The 21,799-nt window shown below is 44.3% G+C and overlaps 1 long non-coding RNA gene across 1 annotated transcript; it reads left to right on the top strand.

Moving 5' to 3' along the window:
• Positions 1–11,744: 11,744 nt before the first annotated feature.
• On the top strand, positions 11,745–17,931 carry LOC132209467 (uncharacterized). The gene is made up of 4 exons (XR_009445551.1): positions 11,745–12,446; positions 13,897–13,996; positions 15,913–15,986; positions 17,687–17,931. It is a non-coding gene; the product is annotated as an uncharacterized LOC132209467 (long non-coding RNA).
• Positions 17,932–21,799: the final 3,868 nt, after the last annotated feature.

Below are 21,799 nucleotides of genomic sequence, written 5' to 3'. Positions count from 1 at the left end.
CTTTCCATTTCCTCAGAGAGACTCCGTCCTTCAACAGTCCCAAAAGCTGAATATCTGGCAGAGAGATAGCCGCTGGAGACAGTCACACGTCTATCCTAACTGTGCTGGGTCATAGAGCTGAACACGTCTGGCTCTGATGAAACTGCTGGTTCCATTAATGAAGCCCAAGGTCCCATCCTATCTCCTCAATGCATTCTGGTTCTGTTCTCTCTCCAATAAAGATTTATGCACAGTAACTCCCCGCTCCCTGCTCTTTGCATCTGTGCCATTCAAATATATATTTCCCTTCCACGTTGTTTCCCTCAAAATGCATAAACTCACTGTGTGCTCTAAAGAAGAGATGTTTTCTATTCAAAATATTAATTATAGCCCCACAATTCCTGCCACGTAGAAAACAGTGCAGTACAGCAGCAGCAGAAGCCCTTTGGCCCATCACGTCTATTATCATATTGATGCCATTCTGAAGTAATACAATCTGCCTGGACATGATCTATATCCCTCTCTTCCCTGCCTGTTCATATGTCTGCCTAACTGCCTCTTAAATGTCGTGATTGATCGTTTCTGCTTCTATCACCTCCCAAGAGAGTACATTATGGCCGCCTGTCACTTTCTGTATAAGAAATGTGCCTCATACAACTCTTTTTAACTTTCCGCCTCTAACCTTAATCCATTTGCCCCTAGAATTTGTCATTTTCACCTGAGGAGAAAGGCTCAGACTGTCCACTGGCTCCCTCTCAGGTCGCCCTTCAGCCATTGACTTTGTGTAGTGATAATAACCCAAGTTTGTCCAAGCTGGGCAAAATCCTGGTTAACCTCTTCTGCAACCTCTCCAAAGCCTCCGCACCCTTCCTGTAATGTCGTGATCGAAACTGCACGCGTCACTCCAAAGGTGGCCGAATTACAACTTTATATTCAGCCCTCTGACAGACGAAAGCAAGCATGCCATAGTCCTCCTCTACCACTTTATGCATAGGTGTTGCCACTATCAGAGCGCTCTCGACTTGCACTTGAAGATTCGTCTGTCTGTCAGTGCTATCTTCCATTTATTGTTTACATTCCCCTTGCAATTGGCCTCCCAGAATGCATGACCTCATAGGTACGTGTGCGTGTATGTATGGTCTCAGCTCTGATCATTGTGGGACAGCACTAGCCCCAAACTCCAGTCAGAAAAATACACTCCACAATTGTGGACGGGTGAAATATCAAACAGGAGTGTTGTGTTCTGTGTTCAGCAGCACGGGCAACCTTTATCCGGAGCTCCTTTGCAATGCATTGTGGGAGATTTTCTGGTGCTGTCTCACTCCCCCCCCCCCCCCACCAAGTGCAGCATTTTTATACATTTCATATGACAATAGTGACATACAATGTCAATGTAATTGTTAGCCATATTTGCCTAATCGATGCATCCAGTCCAGTAAACACATGGCTAATGGCTTTACAGAACTTGGTGCTCCCACAGTCTGTTGATGTTTACCTGATTCCTTTATTATTTGCCTTTAGAATACCTGTTGTTAAATCACATTTCAATCCTGACAGTTTTATACTCCTTCCCAAACATTTATCAGCTGCACCACATTAATTACCAATAACCTCAATACTCCCTTATCACTGAGGACTCTTCCAAATTTTGTGTTGGGCTTTATTTTCGCTGTTAACCAGAATTCATGACATTAGAAATGATATCAATTTCTACTACTTATTGTAAGTTCTTTAAAATAAACTCTAATTTAAGGTTACTACAGTTCTGTGACAGCTGATAGATTGGGAGCGGCCCCTCTCTCACTTGGCCTGAGAAATCAAACAAAGTCTCTCCGACTTGCAGTTCTAGTTTAAAGTCCTCGCACTCAGATGCGGCCAATGAGTTTGGAACCAGTATTTAATTCATGGATAAATCTTTAATGTCTCTTCTCTAAACACTCTACGTCTCTAATTTTCTTCACTGAGTGAGACAGCATCTATTCGAATTACATAGATGAGAGTGAAATTCAATCTCTTTACAAATTTACTGGGTCATTAAAATAAACTTGTTTATATTCTTCAAATTTTGAGGTGAGATAACCACAACTTCGCTCTATTTTGTAATCTGTCTGTCACTTTTCCGTCGGTCACTGGATGGTTATCTCTCTACAGTCATATTTACTGTGTTTTTACAGCCGTCTATTGTCCCCACTCCCAGCTATGGTGCTTTTTCGATGTTCTGTTGACACCATTTAATATGTTAGCCAGTCGGTCAATGAGGGAATTGGTCATGTTTTACAGAGGCTTCAAAATTTCAATAGCATCAAATATAATGTGGGAAATTTTTCTGTCTGGCTGACCTGTTTTAGCCTGAGCTTGATAACTTCTGTCCACAATTCTATGCATTTTCTGCAGACTCTGAAACTGCTCATCGATTGTAGTTCTCTATCTAATGTGTTTCCTGTCACTATCACCTGCTCTTGCTATTTCCAGTGATCCTTTCTTTGAAGGCCTGCAGACCTTTCTCAGAGTTAAACTCCCTCCTACCCAGCTGTAATCGTAAGAGCTTGGAAGACAATTGTTTCGTGGTAGTGGAACAACAATCGAGCACTTGTACTTCCTGTCAGGCCAAAATCTACATGCACAAGCTTATATCCTGGCACAACAGTCACACTTTTTCCTAGACATTCCACGACTGACCCAGCCCAGAGATCCTGCTGGCCTTCACAATGTTTTGGTTCAGAGGTGAAAAGTTACAGTCTCCGGGCTTGGGGTCATGGTCACATTTTGCCTTGTAATGGTGACATTGGTAACACATGTTGAGAATCCCAAGACCCTATGTAAAGTGGGCCACCACGCAGCCTGTTTAAATCAATTACTAGCAATTTCAATTCTTCCCCTTTCAGGCTCATACCTACACTAAATCCATAGCGATACATGAGCATACAGTTTGCAGGTAACATAGATACTGTGGTCACATAAATCATATTGCCATTCCACTTTGCCCACACAGAAACCTCACTGGTCTTTGTTCTAATCCCATAATTCAGACGTGATTATATGTAATACTTATTGAGGTCCATATTAATCAATTCACTTTCATTCTTATTTCAGTTCACTGCGTGCCTGCCACAGCCAGCTTCACCCCTTCCCTTTCCATACTGCCATAAAACACATTTCCATCACTATCACTCCCAGGGTTATGTCCTGCACCTGATTCACAATTTAACCTTCCCATTACAATGTCATATATGCAGTCAAACGTCCCTTCCTCTGGTTCAGTTGCTTTTAGAATGCATGACTAACTCCCAAAGTGGGCGATGACGGTTTTCCACCAGCCTGTGAAGAACAGGAACCCAACACAACTTGCCGAAAGGGTTAATGATCATGTTTGGCCTTTGTATGCTTTCAAATGGGACCATTGCTTCTACTTTGGCCCCCACTTTAACATCGACAAAAGTGCATATTTCATCTGTAATAATCACCTACTCGGGTCTGACCCATCATGGTCACAGTGCCACACGATCAAGTAATATTTTCACCAGGACCTGATTTCCTGGATTAGGAATGCCAGCTTGGATGTTTCTATGCTCCCTTTCCCAATCTCTGATTCCCTGTCCATCTGCAACTTTCCCTCTCAGCTCATGCAGATGCTTTGCCAGTTCCCTCTCAAATTGTTTCACCCTATCTGTTCCGTAGCACATTTCCGGCCGTTCTCCTACCGCGTCCTCCTGCAGCTGCATAGCCTGCCTAGTCGCAATTCAAAAGGTGTACACTTTGCTGGGGATAACCTCAGTTTCATTAGAATGGTGGGGTGTACTCTAAACCAATCTTGCCTTGTCTCTGTCAGGGCCTTTGACCAGTTTTCAGTGTTCGGTTAAATTGTCATACCTGAACTTTGGGGCTGGTATGGGAGATGGAATCTCTGTTCAGTTCCTAACAGTACGCATGCCTGTTTAATTTCTGTCCCTGTACAATGTGTCCTTTTCCAGAAACGGCAGGGGAATGCTTCCACCCACCCATTAAATCTCAAGTGAAGCGATCATGCTAAATTAGTGACAGTGCGCAGGGATGTGCAGGCTCAATCAGTTAACTGGGTAATTGTGGGGTTACAGTGATAGGGTGGACTGGGTCCCTCCTCAAAGGGTCAATGTGGACTTGATGGACGAAATGACCCATCCTGAATGTAGGGAGTCTATAATCTGTGATCTGAAGTAAGACTGGATGAGCTGGGTCAGAGACTGTATCAACTGGGCATGTACTCTCTAGAATTTAGGAGAATGAGTGGGGGATGGCAGAGAAACATAAAATTCTGATGAGCCTGGATGGGCTATATGGAGGAAGAGTAATCCAGATGATGAGGAAATCTCGATCTAGGGGTCACAGCCTTAGAGTAAACCATTCAGGACTGAGATGACGAAGAAATTCTTCACCCAGAGTGCCAACCTGTAGAATTCTCTCCCAAACAAGGCTGCTGGGGCCAATTAATTTGATATAGTCGAGATGGAGCTGGTTGTTTCCCTTGCGGCTAAAGGGAGGAAGGAGTATGGAGAGAGGGCAGGACTGGGATAATGAGATTACAAAATCAGTCGTGATCATATTGAATGGTTGTGCAGGCTCAAAGGGCCAAATAGCCTACTCCTGCATCTATTTTCCTTTTTTCTACATGTGTAGACCATTCAGCATTTTTTTTCTCGGTCAGGGGCCTGTACAATCCATCTGCAATTGTTGCCATGAGCCCCCTGGGTTATGACTGCTGACTGCATTTAATCTTGATTGTTTTCCCTGACTCTGTGTGTCCAGACTACATGCCTTTGATAACATTTTATTAAATCGCTCCCTATTCCACGTCACCACCAGCAACGCCACCATCTGATATTGCATGTTTAGGGAAAAGATTAAACCAGTACAAAGTGAATTTGATCGGTTAGGTAAAATGTTTAAAAAGAAACCTGACAAGTTGTGCTTTCTTGTTTACTCCCAATGCCAAACGAGGTAGGGAGAACAAGGTTAAAGGAGGCAAATCGATGGTGAAAATCTGGTGTATTGTTCAGGGATTCAGGTTTTTGGATAATTGGAATGCCTTTTTGGGATAGAAAAGACATGTTCCAAAAGAATGGGTCTAATGTAAACTGGAAAGGGATCAATATCTCAGCAAGGAGCTTTGTTCATTCCATTAAAGGAGACTTTATACTGACAGAGAGGGGGAGTGGGGGAATTATACGTAGCAGTGTAAACAGAAGGATTTATGGGGAAGGTTCTGAATGTGAGGAGAGCACATCAATTCCAAAAGAAAGATGAGAGAGTCAAAATATGTAGTAACGCTGAAGAATTTTTCAATGCAAGGTGTCTTAAAGGTAAAGCTGATGAACTCATAGCTATGACAGAAACTTGTCTGTGAGATGGACAAAACCGGCAGCTCAATGTTCCAGGTTTTAGGTGATGTAGGAACAATAGAAAAGGTGTGTGTGTGTGTGTGTGTGCGTGTGTGTTTTATTAAGGAATACACAACTGCTTTAACTAGGGAAAATATTTTTGAAAAATTGTCCACTCCCACACAGAATGAATGAAGAAAGGGAAGATCACTTTGATGGGATTGAACTCTCAGCTCACCAATAGTAAGAGAGAAATTGAGAAACAAATATGTCGACAGATCTCAGATTATATGGATTCTCTTACAAGAAAAGGAGTAAAACTGGACTTCTTTTGGACAGTAAGGCAGGGAAAGTTACTGAAATGAATGTGGCAGAACACTTTGGGTCTAGTGATCATAATTCTGTTAGTTTCAAAATGGTCATGGGAAAGGATAAGCCTTCCATAAGTGTTAGAGTTTTGAACTGGAGTAAGGCAAATTTCAATGGTATGAGACAAGAACTTACAAAAGTTGATTGGAGTAGACTGTTGGCAGGCAAAAGGGCATTTGACAAGTGGGAGACCTTCAAGAGTGTGATGACGTGAGTTCCTGTTAGAGTGCTGGGTAAGGCTGGTAAGATTAAGGAACAATGGATGAATAAGGATGTTGAAGTTCTAGTCGAGAATAAAACAGAACTTTATTTCTGACATAGACAAGTTGATTCAATTGAATCTCTTAATCAATATAGTGCGCGGCATTGTTAAGAGACAAATCAAGGAGACAAAGAGGGAATATGAGATAAATTTGTAAAGGTAAAGGATTAATCCAGAAAGATTCTACAAATACTTTAAGAGCAAGAAGGTAACCAGAGAGGGGGCAGGGCCTTTTAAAGATCAAATACATCATCTTTGTCTTGAACCCCAGGAGATGGGAGAGATACAAAATGTATATTTCTTGTCAGCTTTTACTGTGGAGAAAGAAATGGTGTCTGGAGAATGCAGAGAAATAAACTTTGATGTTCTCAAAAAAACTTCATGTGAAAAAAAGGGGAAGTTTGGGAGCTCATGGAGAATATAAAGGTCAACAAATCTCTGGGACTGGATCTAATGTATCCCAGAATGTGTGGGAAATAAGGGAGGAAATTATTAGATTCTTGGCAAAAATATTTGCATCATCTGTAACTACAGGTGAAGTACCTGATGACTGGAGGGTGGTTAATGTTAAATCTTTCTTTAAGAAAGATGGTATGGTGAAACTGGGGAACTATAGACCTGCGAGACTGACTTAAGTTGTGGGTGAATTGTTGAAAGTGAATATAAAGGACAGGATTCATGGACATTTAGAGGCAAAAATTGATTAGGGGTAGTCAGCATGGTATTTTCTGAGGAAAATCATGATCTCAAACTTGATTGTATTTTTTGAGGAGGGTACCAAAACAATGGTTAATGGCAGAGCAGTAAACAAGGTTCTGCATGGTAGACTAATTAGTAAAGTTAGGATTCATGGTGACCTTGTCAATTGAATATGGAACTGGCTTAACGGCAGGAGCCAGACAGTAATGGCGGAGGTAACAAAGTGTGAAACTGGATGAACACAGCAGGACAAACAGCATCTCAGGAGCACAAAAGCTGACGGTTCGGGCCTACACTCTTCATCAGAGAGGGGGATGGGGAGAGGGTTCTGAAATAAATAGGGAGCGAGGGGGAGGCGGACCGAAGATGGAGAGAGGAGAAGATAGGTGGAGAGGAGAGTATAGGTGGGGAGTTAGGGAAGGGATAGGTCGGTCCAGGGAGGACGGCAGAGGGTTGTCTTTCAGACTGGAGGCCTGTGATCAGGAGGGTTCCACCAGGATCAGTTCTGGGTTATCTTTTGTCATTTCATATAAATGATTTGGATGAGAATATAGAAGGAATGGTTAGTAAGTTTATGGGTTACACCAAAATAGTGGCATAATAGACAGTGAAGCAGGTTATCTTAGATTACAAAGGGATCTTGATTAAATGGGCTTAAAAACTGGCATATTGTATTCAGTCTGAATAAATGTGAGGTGTTGAATTTTGATGCAACAAACAAGGGCAGGACTTATACAATGAATGGAAGGGCCTTAGGTAGTGTTTGAGAACAGGGGACCTAGGGGTGCAGGTACATTTCTTTTTAAAAGATTGCAACATATATACCCACAGGGTGGTTAAAAAGGCATTTGGCATTCTTGCCTTCATTGCTCAGTCCTTTGATTATGAGTTGGGATGTTATCTTGAGGTTGCACAGGTCATTGGTGAGGCCTTTTCCGGAATACTGTGTCCAGTTCTGGGTGCCCAGTTATAGGAAGGATATTATCAAACTGTACACTGTTCAGAACAGACTTACCACGATGTTGCCTGGCATGGGAGGTTTGACTTATAAAGTTAGGCGTGCACCTTCTTCATTGAAGTGTAGGAGGTTGAAAGGCGATCTAATAGAAGTTTATGAAATAATGAGAGCTACAGATAGAGTTGATGGTAGTTGTCTTTAGATGGGGAATTTCAAAACCAGGGGACACACTTTTAAAGTGAGAGGAGAAAGATGTCAAAAAGAAAAATGTGATGAGGCATTTTTTTTTTACATAGAGGGTGGTTTGTGTGTGGAATGAAATACCTAAGGATGTGGTGGATGCAAGTATAATTACAACATTGAAAAGGCATTTGGATAGGTGTATGAATGGGAAAAGTTTGAAGGGATAATGGGTCAGGAGCAGGCCAGTGGAACTAGTTCAGTTTGGGGTAATGGTCAGCATGGACTGGCTGGACTGAAGAGTCTGTTTCTATGCTGTATGACTCTGAATTTAAGAAGTAATGGAGGTAATGAGCATACACTCACAGAAAAGATGCTGAACCTTGATAAAGCTCGGGTGAGGTCAGTCAATTATCGCATCCAACTCTGGTCAGGAAGGATACGAGGGCTCTTGAAAGTGTGGAGTACACATTTACTATAGTAGTTCATTGAAAAAGAAAACATCTCCAACCCCCAGGTGCTCAGTGAAAAGCAGGGACCATTCTGTCCTCAACACGTGGGACATTGGGGCCAATATTCTGGCGGTAAGCTGGGCCTCTCGCCATCTGAAACCTGCATCCCTTTTCAGTTTACTGCAAAATGCATGAACAAGAAGTTCTAATTCGGATCTACAGTTGTACACAAGTGGTGATAAAGCCTCCCAGACCACACACACCTTCATCCCAGGTCCCAAGATGACTTTCCATATTAAGCAGAGGTTCACCTGCACATCTGCCAATGTGGTATACTGTATCCATTGTACCCAGTGTGGCTTCCTCTACATTGGGGAAACCAAGCGGAGGCTTGGGGGCCGCTTTGCAGAACACTTCCGCTCGGTTCGCAATAAACAACTGCACCTCCCAGTCGCAAACCATTTCAACTCCCCCTCCCATTCTATAGATGACATGTCCATCATGGGCCTCCTGCAGTGCCACAATGATGCCACCCGAAGGTGGCAGGAACAGCAACTCATATTCTGCTTGGGAACCCTGCAGTCCAATGGTATCAATGAGGACTTCACCAGCTTCAAAATCTCCCCTTCCCCCACCGCATCACACAACCAGGCCAGCTTATCCCCTCCCCCCACTTCACCCCAAAACCAGCCCAGCCTGTCTCTGCCTCCCTAATCTGTTCTTCGTCTCACCCATCCCTTCCTCCAACCCCAAGCCGCACCTCCATCTCCTACCTACTAACCTCATCCCACGTCCTTGACCTGTCCGTCTTCCCTGGACTGACCTATCCCCTCCCTAGCTCCCCACCTACACTCTCTCCACCTATCTTCTTTAGTCTCCATCTTCGGTCCGCCTCCCCCTGTCTCCCTATTTATTCCAGAACCCTCACCCCATCCCCCTCTCTGATGAAGGGTCTAGGCCCGAAACGTCAGCTTTTGTGTTCCTGAGATGCTGCTTGGCCTGCTGTGTTCATCCAGCTTCACACTTTGTTATCTTCATTATTTCCCCGATGTCCTTGTCCTTTGTTCCTTTACGTGCTCCGACAATACCTGCAATCACCCGCTTACGTCAGTCAAAATGACGCTGCGCCTGCGTGCAAACACCAGCCGGAACGTTACTGCTCTGAGGAAGGGACACCGGACACGAAACGTTAACTCTGTTTTGTTTTCTTCACAGATGCTGCCAAACCTGCTGAGCTTTTCCAGCAACTTCTGTTTTTGTTCTTAATTTACAGCATCCGCAGTTGTTTCAATTCAGACTGATCTCTTGTCGGCGCTCAGCCCCACCCCTTGCTGTTTCCGATTGGGTGGAGGACCGACCACGCCAACTTGGTCCTCCAGTCCCGCCCCTTCCTTTCTATTGGCGCAAACCCGCTGTCAATCACGCGTGCGTGGCGTATGGGTAGGGGAGAAGTCACCTTCCTGTTTCCCGTTTCCCCTGCTGTTGCTCAGCTTCAGGAGTGAGAGGGTTCACTGTGAGGTGGTGAAGGAACGTGTCTCAGCTGCTCTCTATGGTTCACAGCTCCTAGACTCGGAACATAAGCTCCTTTACATTTTTGCAGTCAGTTAGAACAAAGGAAATGCTGAAAACGCGCTGGCATGATGAAGTTGTATCAGAGATATTGGGAACTGCAGATGCTGGAGAATCCAAGATAATAAAATGTGAGGCTGGATGAACACAGCAGGCCAAGCAGCATCTCAGGAGCACAAAAGCTGACGTTTCGGGCCTAGACCCTTCATCAGAGAGGGGGATGGGGTGAGGGTTCTGGAATAAATAGGGAGAGAGGGAGAGGCGGAACGAAGATGGAGACTAAAGAAGATAGGTGGAGAGAGTTTAGGTGGGGAGGTAGGGAGGGGATAGGTCAGTCCAGGGAAGACGGACAGGTCAAGGAGGTGGGATGAGGTTAGTAGGTAGATGGGGGTGCGGCTTGGGGTGGGAGGAAGGGATGGGTGAGAGGAAGAACAGGTGAGGGAGGCAGAGACAGGTTGGACTGGTTTTGGGATGCAGTGGGTGGAGGGGAAGAGCTGGGCTGGTTGTGTGGTGCAGTGGGGGGAGGGGACGAACTGGGCTGGTTTAGGGATGCGGTGGGGGAAGGGGAGATTTTGAAGCTGGTGAAGTCCACATTGATACCATTAGGCTGCAGGGTTCCCAAGCGGAATATGAGTTGCTGTTCCTGCAACCTTCGGGTGGCATCATTGTGGCACTGCAGGAGGCCCATGATGGATATGTCATCTAAAGAATGGGAGGGGGAGTGGAAATGGTTGGCGACTGGGAGGTGCAGTTGTTTGTTGCGAACTATGCGGAGGTGTTCTGCAAAGCGGTCCGCAACACATCCTACCTCACACCCCGCCCCCGTCACAACCACCCAAAGAGGATCCCCCTCGTTCTCACACACCACCCTACCAACCTCTGGATACAACGCATCATCCTCCGACACTTCCGCCATCCACAATCCGACCCCACCACCCAAGAATTTTTTCCATCCCCACCCCTGTGTGCTTTCCGGAGAGACCACTCTCTCCATGACTCCCTTGTTCGCTCCACACTGCCCTCCTACCCCACCACACCCAGCACCTTCCCCTGCAACCGCAGGAAATGGTACACGTGCCCGCACACCTCCTCCCTCACCCCTATCCCAGGTCCCAAGATGACATTCCACATTAAGCAGAGGTTCACCTGCACATCTGCCAATGTGGTATACTGCATCCACTGTACCTGGTGTGGCTCCCTCTACATTGGGGAAACCAAGCGGAGGCTTGGGGACCGCTTTGCAGAACACCTCCGCTCAGTTCGCAACCAACAACTGCACCTCCCAGTCGCAAACCATTTCCACTCCCCCTCCCATTCTTTAGATGACATGTCCATCATGGGCCTCCTGCAGTGCCACAATGATGCCACCCGAAGGTTGCAGGAACAGCATCTCATATTCCGCTTGGGAACCCTGCAGCCATATGGTATCAATGTGGACTTCACCAGCTTCAAAATCTCCCCTTCCCCCACCGCATCCCTAAACCAGCCCAGTTTGTGCCCTCCCCCCACTGCACCACACAACCAGCCCAGCTCTGCCCCTCCAACCACTGCATCCCAAAACCAGTCCAACCTGTCTCTGCCTCCCTAACCTGTTCTTCCTCTCAGCCATCCCTTCCTCCCACCCCAAGCCGCACCCCCATCTACCTACTAACCTCATCCCACCTCCTTGACCTGTCCGTCTTCCCTGGACTGACCTATCCCCTCCCCACCTCCCCACCTAAACTCTCTCCACCTATCTTCTTTTCTCTCCATCTTCGGTCCGCCTCCCCCTCTCTCCCTATTTATTCCAGAACCCTCACCCCATCCCCCTCTCTGATGAAGGGTCTAGGCCCGAAACATCAGCTTTTGTGCTCCTGAGATACTGCTTTGCCTGCTGTGTTCATCCAGCCTCACATTTTATTATCTGGCATGATGAAGTTTCCAATTTGAAAATGATTGTGGCCGTGATGGTCCGAGAATGTAAAGCCTTAGAGTGATAATCCTGTTCCACTCAATGTAAGCCAATAACAGCAATGATTTGCATTTGTGTGGACCGTTTTAGATATTCATCAAACTAAAATGTTTCAAACATTGGTGAAAAAAGTTTATTTTACATTGAATATCTTAAAGAAGGTTAGAGAGGTTTAAGGAGGCAATTCCGGATCTTGTTGGCTCACCAGCTGAAAATGGTGAATGCTGTGTTGCGTGGGGTTTCGGAAAACGTTTGTAGCAAGTGAAGATTACCTACATTGTGGAAATAGGCCCTTCGGCCCTGCAAGTCTACACAGCCCCTTGAAGCATCCCACTCAGACCCATCCCCCTGTAACCCACACACCCCTGAACACTACAGGCAATTTAGCATAGCCAATCCACCTACCTGCGCAGCTTAGGACTGAGGGAGGAAACCAGAGCACACCCACACAGACACAGGGAGAATGTGCAAACTCCACACAGACATTTGCCGGAGGCTGGAATCGAACCTGTGTCCCTGGTGCTGTAAGGCTGCAGTTCTAGCCACTGAGCCACCATGCTGCCCTAGATCTTAAGACTGGAAGAGTTTAGAGGAACTGTAACAGACAGTACCACAGCTGTACAAGAGGTGTCTGCTGTTGGAAACAATGTAATGAATACTGTTCGGAGGACAGGTCCGCCGAACCAAAACTTTAACCATGATTTCGGTCTACAGATGTTGTCAGATCTGCTGAACTTTTACCAGAAAATTCTGTTGTTGCGTTAATAATAGATACTGTATCAAGCCCTTACAAACTGTCATTGATATCTGGCAAAGAGGTCTTGGTCTGCTCGATAGTTACTGGTGTTCCAGAACAAGGTGTTGACCTGGGCACAGCGTTGTAGCCAGGCACATTCAAGGTCTAGGACTTCATGATGAAGACTCTGTAAAGCTTGGGGGAAATTGCTGCCAAGGTGCAGTGGGCAAAGGCCAGTGTACAAAGCTTCCTGTCAAAGTTAATTGGGTGTCCATTCAGTTATTGGACCTCCTGGTGCCTGGAATGCATGTAAATACAGGTTGGGTGAAGTAAATTATGTCTTTGGTTTGTTTGGTTTGTCTTTGGATGCAGACATAGAGTTGTACTGCGTGGACACAGACCCTTCAATCAACCCATCCATGCCAATCAGATATCCTAAATTAAGCTACCCCCATTTGGCCCACAACAAAACACTTACTCCTTATGTACCCATCCAGATGCCTTTTGAATGCACTTGCTTCAGCTTCTACCATGTCCCTGCTAGCTCATTTCATACACGCACCACTTTCCACATGAAAACATTGCCCTAAGCCCCATACATTTACTTTCCCTTCACCTTAAACATATAGACCTCTATAAGGTCACCCCTCAGCCTTTGACGCCTCTCTGACAAATATACCCCTCCCCAACTCAGGCTAATCAGTCTCTCCCTATAGCTTATACCTAGCAACTGTGGGAATATTATTGCAATTTTTTTCTCAACCCTTTCAAGTTTCGCTCAACATCCTGATGGTAGCAGGGAGAACAAAAGTGCACACTGCATTCCAAAAGTAGACTAACCAATGTGCTGTGAAGCAACAACATGACCTCCCAAATCTTATATTCAATGCAACGACCAATAAAAGCAAGTCTAGCAAATACCTTCTGCCCTATACTGCCCTTTGGTTCATCTGAAGCAATTGTCTCAGCAATTGGTCTTCAAAATTACGAACCTCATCTTTAATGTCAAGTATGGTCCAGCCACTTGTTAGCTTAATCCTTTATCATCATAAATTTCAGTTTTACTGGTGTTCCATGATGTCATGCAAATTCAAGTGAATCCCATTTTGTGATATCACACCACAGTCTTGTGCCAAACGTCAACATGATTTGGCGTACATACCCTTGAGTTTAAGGTTAATTTCAGTATGGCACCTCGGAATTCAAATTGCTTTTGCAAAGTTAATTGTAATTCATAATTCACAAAGAATGTAAAAAGCATGTGAATGATTGGTATCCAACAATCTTAATTATTAAATACTCACATTCCAATTTTTCACGCTATTTTATCAAATGTATTATCAGGTATGAAGTTGCAACATTAATGTTGGAAATTTGTCACATGCAGAGCCTGATTAAAGTCGTAGCAGCTGAAGGTGTGTGGGCTGAAGACACTACGCCGCAGAATTCTTGCAGTGATATCCAGGCGCTGAGACGATTGCACTCCAGTAAGTACAATTATCTTCCTTTTTTCTTCAGGAGTACTCCAACCAGTGTAATATTTTCACACTAATTCAAATTTTGGTCCTTGATGCGACTCTCTATCTAATGCTTCCTTGATATCACAGGCAAACATTTCCCAGCTTGCTCTAGGTCTTTCAACAAGGGTATGCAGTGAGTTGAAATGAAAGTTTGAACCCAGTCCTGCAGCCAGAGTACCTGGATGGTCTCTCCCGATTGTGAAAGTTCTGGTGCATCTGCAGATTGACTCACTGTGACTCCTTCCCTGCAGTCAAATCAGAGCTTCGGCTGGAACTAGGTCAGTGAATTCCCAGTTCAGACCAGAATGCAAATCTCTTTCCACATTTCTCACGTTTCCATGGTTTCTCTAAATCAACAATACATTTATTTCTGATCAGCTGAATCCTTGTCCAAACACAGAACATGGTAATGTCTGCTCTCTATAGTGAACAGTGATATTTCCTTTAATGTTCAAAACCCAGGTATATTCAGATAACTATGAACTAGCGATCTGTCAGATTCTGATTTGCTGTTTGGGTTGAGTTTCCCAACTGCACATCCAATCATGGAATCCTGACATTGCAGAATGAGGCCATTTGGCCAATCAAATTTGTCCAACCAATGAGAAGCATCCGACCCAGATACACCTCCTTACCTCTTCACATAGCCCTCCATTTCCCGTGGTTAAAACACCTCACCTATACATCCCTGGAAGCAACGTGCAATTTAGCATGGCCAATCCACTGACCTGCACATTTTTGATCTGTGGGAAGAACCCACGCAGACACGGGCTCAGTGTAATAATTCCATACAGTCAGCTGAGTTCAGAATCGGCCATCCAAGGCAGCAGGGCGAAGCATTGAAACACCTTGCTGCCCCCCTCTAATATTCTGTGCAGCCTATTCATCTGAAATTTAAAGAAAAAACTGGGAAAAAGTGCAAGCGAACACAAAAGCACAAGGGCAGGTTGTGAAATGGAGCTGAATGAAACTGGAAATTTTTGGGGCTGCCATGGGAGAAAGTTGTCACGAAAGCTGCTGGATTCTCATTATAAACACAGCTTGTTCACTCCCATTAGTTGGAGGACCAGCGACTCCCGCTCTGTCCTACAGTCCCACCCATCGTTCTCTCCCATTGGTTGGGCTAATTGATTGATGGCCTTCTCTGCCGATTCAGCGGCAAGGTTTGCAATCGTTATGAGCATGCTCCAACCATAAGTGAACGCGACGACGGCACTTAGAGCGGTTGCCATGACTTTTGGAATTGTGGGTATGTCCACAGTCAAGAGCGAGTCTGTCTCGTATTTGCATCTCAGTTTAGAAAGCGGATCGAGAGAGCAATATTCAGGTGAAGGTCACTCTGCAACTGAGAGCATTTATGGAGCTGTTAGCCAATTATCAACAATAGAGCAAACGTTTTCCTGGAACAGAAAAATAATTTGCTGGAGAAATGCAGGAGGTGTGACAGCAACAAACAGAGAAAGCAGTTACGATTTCAAATTCAGTGGCTCTTTGTCAGAAATGAAGTTGTTTCAGTTTATTGTATTAGCTCCAGTTTGTATTTTGAATAGAAGTTCGGAATAGTGCTCGAATTTTGTACACTGAATTCCACACGCAACAAGATGCCATCTAACCTCCGCCATCTGTCTTCATTAGCAGCATACCAATCCACTTAGATATTTCACATTTTGAAAAGCATTGTCCATCCATACTGACCCTTTCTCTGGTCAACAGATGTGAAACGTTAACTCTGACTCTTCTTCACAGATGTTGCCAAACTTGCTGAGGTTTTCCGGCAAATTCTGTTTTTGTTCCTGATTTATGGCATCCACAGTTCTTTAGATTTTTATGGCAGCGTCACTGGACCTGAAGCATTAATTCTGATTTCTTTTTCTTCCTCACAGATGCTGTCAGGCTTGCTGACTATTCCAGCAACTTTTGTTTTTGCTCCTGATACACACCATCCAAAATTCTTCAGGTTTTTAAAAATTATTTTGCATTATGCCTGTTCTCCATGTCTTCTACCCTCCACACCGTTTCCATTGATGTTTACTGAGGATTTCCTATTAGTACCAAGGACTGTGATTGAATCGGGGAGGTGGTTACATTGCAACTACATCTGAATCTTCTCCCAACTGAGAAAGAGCTCGAAAATTAATCACAGTTTCTGAGTAGGCTATAAATTGCACATGAATTGAATGATTTCGGCCATCTGTTGGGATGAGAGAACTGAAAAACACAGCCAATGGTTTAAATCTAAAAGACAAATAGTGAACTTGAGTGACAATCAGCAAATCAGGACATAGTCTGATGCACCCCGCCACTAAGCCCCCAACGAAATCGCCAGAGGAATGGGAAGGAAATTGCTTCATTAAACTGGGAGACACGGACAACTGCAGGAGGTTGGAATCACTGGGAAGGGAGCAATGGGAAAAAAAAAGATACATCATTGGGTCAGAGAAAGATGACCTACAGTGAGGTACTGAGTTACTCACCTTGAACTATCCCACTCCTGTGCCTGGATGGGTTAACGACCAGGAAGCTGTGAGATGGAAGTTTGCTCTGAAATGGGCGTGAATTCGGGTGTGAGTGACAGGCATGTAGGGATATCAACCATGGGGTTTCGAATTGGTGAGTGTTTCTGAGTTTTCTGGCCCTATACTAGTAGTGTTGATGGGTTTCAGTTCTCTGCTAGTGTTACATGTTTTCATTCCCCATTTTTCTCGATCTTTCTCCCATTCCCACTCCCAGAATGCAGGCTCTGGGGCCTCTCGTGAATGAGGGACCAGGGTCTACTTCAGCATTGATTTGGGTGTGCAGAAAGTATTTGATGGAAATAGCAGGAACTCCACCCCAGAATTTCTGGCAGGGGAGAATCTATTTTCTCTCCGTCAGCAGGGAAGCACACAGCCCGCAAAGTCTGGGGTGAGCGAGAACATTTTTGAGGTATGTAGAAATGATGAGGGACATAGAAGGAAGAGGCATCATACATAATTCCCCTTGTTGGATGGATCAGTGACCGGGGGCATGAACCAAAGTAAAGGACTGAAAGTTTAGCAGGAATTGGAGATTTTTTTCACCCAAAATATAGTGGGAAAATGGAACTCACTGCCTGTAAGTGTGGTACGTGCAGAAATCCTCAGAAAACTTATGATGTATTTAGATAAGTACTTGCAATGCCAAAATATTGGGAATGGGCCAGGTGCTGGAAAAGGGATTAGAGCAGTTAGTCTCTTGTTATTTTGACTGGGACAAACTCAATGGGTCGAGGTGTCTCTTTCGTGGCTCTGGACGTGTGGACCCTGAATCCAGTCATGTCTGTGGGGACAGAAATCAGGTGAACTTTCTGACCAGTGGGGAAGGGTGGGGGTGACAGAATGAGTGGGTGAAGCACGGGAAACATTCACTGACAAAAGGGCTCATGTTGCGATATCAGAGGGTGTTGTGGTGGAGAAGTAAAGAGATTTTTTTGTTTAAAAGTGTCCAGATGAAGTATGAAATGTCGCCAGAAATCTGAAATGCAAAGTAAAGACAATCAGTGAGAAGCATAAAGAAAAGAATCAAATGAAAACCATTTAGGCTGAATAGAGATGATTTTCTTTTAACTCACAGAGTGGCGAACATGTGGAATTCTTTGCAAAGGAAGTGGCTGAGTCAAATACATTCACTGTTTTCCAGGAGGAGTTCGATATAGTTCTGAGGGCCAAAGAGATAAAATGATGTGGGGTCCCTGAGCTGGATGATCAGCCGTGATTAATTTGAAGATCAGAACAGGCAAGAAAGGATGAGTGGACGATTCTTACTCCAATTTTTGAAGTTTCCACCATTACCAGAGAAATGGAAAGGAGTGACGAGGATAAAGTGAGAGCCAGGAATAACAGCACAATGTATAAATCACTGCGAATGGAGGAATGGGATAAAGACCTGGGATGGATTCAGAGAATGAGTACAGAACAGAAAGGTGCTGTTCTGCACCATATCTGCCACAGTAATGAGGCACACCAAGGTCCATCAACTATCTACAATCTGCGTTTACAAGGCTATGGGATGGTTATGGAGGAACAAGTTGAGATGCAAAACAGGGCAGGAGATCATCCATCACCGCCCTCACCCTCAACCCTTACAGATTACAGAGGTTCATCTTGGTCTGTCCCACTCTTTGGCGGGACTGGGTCCAGCTTCACGAAGCTGCCAGCTGATAGTCAGCTGTGTCAACTTGGCCGGGTTGGAATGTTTCAAGGAGCAGATCATGGGCGATATCGGAGCAGGCACCTTCTCTGCTCCTCTTCATCCTCCTGTTGTGGCTCTTTTACTGGAGCTCTGTTGGTGACCGTTTCTAAACTCTTATCTCCACATCCTCGTATTGTACGTGTAGGTGGCTATGGTGAGCCCTCGAATTTTTAAAAGGTCAATGTCTTATCAGTGTTACTTATGCATTTGTTGTAACATTTTTTAAAATTCATAGAGAACCGCTAAATCCATTTTGCCCCTCCAGTTGTTTTTACATAAAACTCCATTCTTGGATGTGAACAAATTTAAGTAGTGTCAAACAGGAAATATTGCCAAACCGCAGCAGTCTGTTGAGCAAGTAGGAGTGGACCATGTGAACCACGAGAATCCCTATGCTTTCTTTCTGAGAATTCTCACGCTGAGATGAGGAATGAACGCAGATAGTTGTAGAAGTCAAGAAACACAATTGACATTTGTGTTGCATTATCACTATAATGAAATGTTCACTAGAATTTCAGAGATATTATATTACAAGATTTATCACAAAGAGACATAATACTGATGATCAAGAGTGTTGCAAAATGTATCAGCTTGAAGGGCAATTTTGAAAAGGAGAGAGTCAGAGATGTTTGAAGCGGGAACTACAGAACTTGAGGCCAATTATTGAGGTTATTAATCGATGGAAAAGGACAATTTCAGATGCTGCCAGGATTGCTGAGTACTTACCGCACTTTCTTTCTGCATCTGTTCTTAGTTCTGAGGATTCAAGGGATGAAATTGTTTGAGGATAAAGGTCCTTCACTTGCAAATCTCCAACCTCAGTAGTTCACTGCAAACAGTGACTGATTTTAACGGTAGTCAACTATTTTATGTGGTAATTTTTCTCCCAAGTCTTGACTTCACAATTGTCCAGATTAATTTCTCTCAATTTAACAACCTGCGTATCTTCTCTTTTCTCCTTTCTTTTCCTGTTTTGAAAGATTGATTTGCAACTTGAGGTGCAGATGAAACCATATCCAGATCTGACAGCCACTCTCTTCATCATAACCAAATTGTCAAAACGTTTTGAACATTGAAGAAAAAAATACCACTCATACTGGAGAGGAACACACTTTCTCTCTGTGTGGAAGTGTCTGTGAAGATTCATCTAAAAGGTCAAAACACCAGAGCAGTCATATTAGAGACAGTGTGGAAATGTGGGAAGTCTTTTTTTAAAAGAATCATCACAGCTGAAAGCTCACCAACTCAGTCTGTTAAAAAATTGTGTTGAGTAATCGTGAATTGGAAGGCAGGAAGCGAGAATTTGTTTGTAAAATAACAATCAGGGACAAGATTGTATGGTACCTTGAAGGGATAGTGCTTTTCTAAGCCTAGGGATTTATACTGAGAGAGAAAAAAAAAGTGTCTGCATATAGCTGAAGGTGTACAGCCCGTTCTAAAATTGAAACACGTATCAATTGGCTGTGTGAACGGAAACCTTGTTTTGGTGTTTTGGCAATGAGCTGGAATCAGCCAATTTGTCTCATCCAAGCATTAGCAATTCAAAGACAATTGAATTTAAACCTGGTGGTTTTGATAGTTTAGCATGAATGCTATTGTAATAAAATTGACATGTCATCCCAGTAGATAAAGAGAGATTTTGAAAATCAGTGTGAGAATGAATGGTCATCTGAGAAGTAATCATCTATCTCTCACAAGCAATCACTGAGGTCTCTAAGAAAGCACCTGTATCCATAAAAGTCACCATGGTATTTCTAGTTAAGAGCCCTCACAAAGTACTTCACAGAGAAAACATCCCTGACACCCGGATCCGTGGAATAAAGGCATTTATGACGTGAGAGCAGCAGAAATAAAGCGCGTAGACTTTGAGAGACTAAGATTTTATTTTCTTGTCTTACTACTTGGATTATATAAGTGGGACTTATGTTTATTGGAATAGCATACCAGTAGAACTTAGTCCATTTAGGGAATAGTTAGTAGTTATTGGAAATTGTTCAGTTTGCTTGTAATTGTTTCATTTTGTTCACTATTATTTTTATTAAAAAATAAATGTTTACTTTTTACTTATACAGTGAATACGAGGGACTTTCTTTCATTTAACCTTCCTTTCTCTATAACAAGTCATATTGGGGAGAAACTGTTCACTTGCTCTGTGTGTGGGAAGGTATTCATTCCGTCATTCCTCCCAATGAGAGACCAGCAAATTCACACTGGAGAGAGTCCATTCATCTGTTGTGAACGTGGGAAAGCATTAACTCAATCTCACACTGGAATCAGACCATTCACTTGACCTATTTGAGGGCAAGTGTTTACTCAGTCATCCCACCTGCTGAGATACCAGAGAATTCACAAATAACCAGAGTTTTTTTTTTAACTTACTGACACCAAGAAACAAACAGTGACAAAAACAAATGCTGGAATGGCTCACCAGGTTGGCAACATCTGTGCAGCGAAGTCAGAGAACGTTTCAGTTCGAGTGACTCTCAGAACTGAATGTAGCTCAGAAAATAAGAATTTGTATGTAGAGTGTGGAATGGCGGGGGGTGGCGGTAATGAGTAAATGATAGGAGGGGCTGGAGCCCAAATATAGAGAAGAACTGTTGGACAGACAAAGGAATGATTAACGATCAGGAACGTCGCCAGGCATGCCTAAAAATTAAGTGTCATACTGATGAATCAACCAAACAGGTCTTCTTGCATGGCACTTCACCAGTTTCAAAATCTCCCCTTCCCCTACTGCATCCCTAAACCAGCCCAGTTCGTCTCCTCCTCCGACTGCACCACACAACCAGCCCAGCTCTTCACCCCCACCCACTGCATCCCAAAACCAGTCCAACCTGTCTCTGCCTCCCTAACCGGTTCTTCCTCTCACCCATCCCTTCCTCCCACCCCAAGCCGCACCCCCAGCTACCTACTAACCTCATCCCACCTCCTTGACCTGTCCGTCTTCCCTGGACTGACCTATCCCCTCCCTACCTCCCCACCTACACTCTCTCCACCTATCTTCTTTACTCTCCATCTTCGGTCCGCCTCCCCCTCTCTCCCTATTTATTCCAGTTCCCTCTCCCCATCCCCCTCTCTGATGAAGGGTCTAGGCCCGAAACGTCAGCTTTTGTGCTCCTGAGATGCTGCTTGGCCTGCTGTGTTCATCCAGCCTCACATTTTATTATCTTGCACAGTGTAAGTGGAAAGTGACTGACAGAGATACATGAAGTTGCAGAGGCTCGCTGAGCTGGTGAGTTTGATGCAAATGTTTTGTCACCCTACTAGGTAACATCTTCAGTGCACCTCCAGTGAAGCACAGGTATTCTGTCCCTTTTGTTAGTTATATGCCTCAGTTTGCTCGGCTGGTTGTTATTACTTCCGGTTCTGTTTTTCAATGGTTTGTACAAAGGCTCTTGTTCAATGTGTTTTTGACAGAGTTCCAGTTGGAATATCAGGCCTGCAGAAATGCCTGGGCATGTCTCTTTTTGACTTGTGTGATGATGGATGTGTTGCCCCAGGCGAATTTGTGTCCCTCATCGTCTGTGTGCAGTGAGACAGGTGAGAATTGGTCATGTC

This window comes from Stegostoma tigrinum, unplaced genomic scaffold, assembly GCF_030684315.1.
Source record: "Stegostoma tigrinum isolate sSteTig4 unplaced genomic scaffold, sSteTig4.hap1 scaffold_98, whole genome shotgun sequence".
NCBI lineage: Eukaryota > Metazoa > Chordata > Chondrichthyes > Orectolobiformes > Stegostomatidae > Stegostoma > Stegostoma tigrinum.
This window is presented reverse-complemented; position numbering and strand designations above follow the sequence as displayed.